Source organism: Oculina patagonica, chromosome 1, assembly GCF_052425735.1.
Source record: "Oculina patagonica isolate OP01 chromosome 1, crgOcupat, whole genome shotgun sequence".
Classification (NCBI taxonomy): domain Eukaryota; kingdom Metazoa; phylum Cnidaria; class Anthozoa; order Scleractinia; family Oculinidae; genus Oculina; species Oculina patagonica.
Window position 1 is genome coordinate 13,345,940 of NC_135758.1, and position 2,402 is coordinate 13,348,341.

Here is a 2,402-nt window from a genome sequence, read left to right on the forward strand (position 1 = left end):
AAGCTGGTATTGTGTCGAGGGCTTAACTTTTCTCTCCCACAACGAATATCACCGAGAGAAATCCTAGCAACCTTTGAAAAGGCATATTGGAAACTAGAACCGAAGCTTAGCAGCGACGATAAAGAATTAGCAGCGGCAATATTACGATCGATTGCCCTTAATTACAGCGAACGCAAAGGTCCAGCACCACCTAAAGCAATGCTGCGAGCAATAGGCCAGCTTAAGAAGAGAGATGACATCGTTGTTACCAAGCCTGATAAGGGCTCAGGAGTAGTCGTGATGGACAAAACTGACTATGTGCGTCTGTTGAAGGAGTCATCCATTAATGACGAGACAAAGTTCACGCCTGTAGGCCTTGAGAGACCAAGAACACGAGGAAGACCTCCGAAGCATTTCCATCCGTTGCTTCAGAAAGAGAAAGAGTTATCCTCGGTGGTACAAAGAATCTTGCCCAAAGCTATTGCTGATTCAGTAATCCAGAAAGGCTCGAGACTTGCCCATCTTTATGGTTTGCCAAAAACCCACAAGAAGAAGCTAGCCATGCGTCCGATACTGTCGGCTACTGGAACATACAATTACAAGCTTGCAAAGTGGCTGGATGAAAAGTTGAAACCCTTGTCCGTCAACGACCACACCGTCAGTGACATTTTCTAATTCGCCAATGAACTCCATGGGATGGAAATCAACGACCATGACATCTTAGTGTCATATGACGTATCTTCACTTTTCACCAACGTACCTGTAGATGAAACCATTGAAAACATCGCAGAAAGAGCCGTTGAAAACGACTGGTTTAACAAAGAACACAATCTTAACATCACGAAGTCGGATCTGATTGAGTTGTTACGAGTTGCGACGAAAAATCAGCTTTTCCAGTTCGAAGGAAGCCTTTTCGAACAGGTGGACGGTGTTGCTATGGGTTCGCCACTGGGACCTCTCATGGCTAACACATTCATGTGCAACATCGAGAAACAATTAGAAACCAGAAACGAGATGCCTGCCTTCTACAAACGCTATGTCGATGATACGCTTAGCGCAATGCCTGATGTAGAAACAGCCTCTGAGTTCTTAATTACGTTAAACAACAGTCATCCTTCTATCAACTTCACAATGGAGCTTGAAGAAAACGGCAGACTCCCCTTCTTGGGAATGGATATCATCAGGAATGGATGCCATTTAGACATGAAGGTGTACCGAAAGCCTACGGACACCGGGCTATTGTTACACTATCATAGCCATGTGGCTGTAAGATATAAACGATCACTATTGAACACCATGCTCAACCGTGCATTCAAGCTCTCTTCTTCGTGGAAATTGTTTCATCAAGAGTGTGAACGCCTCAAAGTGACCTTTTCCCGTCTGCGCTACCCAGACGAACTTGTACAGTCAACCATCCGTCAATTTATTGAGTCTAAAGTGTCCGAGGGTGCACCTACCCAACAAAACGATCTTGAGAAGCAAGACCCAATCAGAATCGTGCTGCCTTTCCAAGACCAGAAATCTGCAAATTCGGTCCGCAGACAACTTGGAGACCTCAGCCGGAAGATCAAGGTAGACATCAGCCCCGTGTACACGAGTCGGAAAATCAAGGATGAAATCAAAGTGAGGGAAGACAAGCCACCCCTTGTGAATCAACAATGCGTTGTGTATAATTTTCAGTGTAACCTGTGTGATGCAGGGTATGTCGGATACACGTGCCGACATCTTCACCAACGGATTGAAGAACACAAGGGATCGGTCATTGGTACTCACCTAAAGGAACAACACGATATGGCCCCAGATGACATTGCGCAGTTTTTTAGAATTTTGAAGAAGTGTCAGAGCAAGTTTGACTGCCTTATTTATGAAATGTTTTTTATCAAAGAACTGAAACCAACTCTGAACAAACAATGCGATTCCATCCGCGCAAAACTATTTGTTTAGGTCGGTTTTTCTTTTTAATTACTCTTATTGTTTCTGTATTTTTAAGTTTTTTAACCCTTTTAACTTCATTAATATTTTGTCACTTATTAGTGTAGTGTTTGAACTACACTTATGCGGTGGTTGTGGGTGAGGTAAAAGTGCTACCGGGATAACGCTAGGTGTGGACTAATGCGCACTGAAGTAGAACAAGCGTGCCATTCATTTCGAAAGATCGGCTTTCAAATAGCATGCGTTGCAGCCGCAGTGTCACAAAATCCTCGGGCTACTTTCAAAAGATCGCATGTAATTATATGCAAGATTAAAATCCTCGCGTTTTCAGGTATAAATTGCAAGAATTTCTTGTCTTTTGCCTCTAAAGAAACAGCAAAAACTTCGAGTTGGCAAGTAAAGTTTCTTTGATAAGGAGGACATGGGGGTTTGCTGTGTTGCGGTGTTGCCCATTTCTTTATGCGGTGAATCAAATTAAATCTTGCGGTGTT

At 43.4% G+C, this 2,402-nt stretch overlaps 1 pseudogene; it reads left to right on the forward strand.

Moving 5' to 3' along the window:
* Positions 1-237: 237 nt before the first annotated feature.
* Positions 238-2,005, forward strand: LOC144648740 (uncharacterized; annotated as a pseudogene).
* The last annotated feature ends 397 nt before the right edge of the window (positions 2,006-2,402 follow it).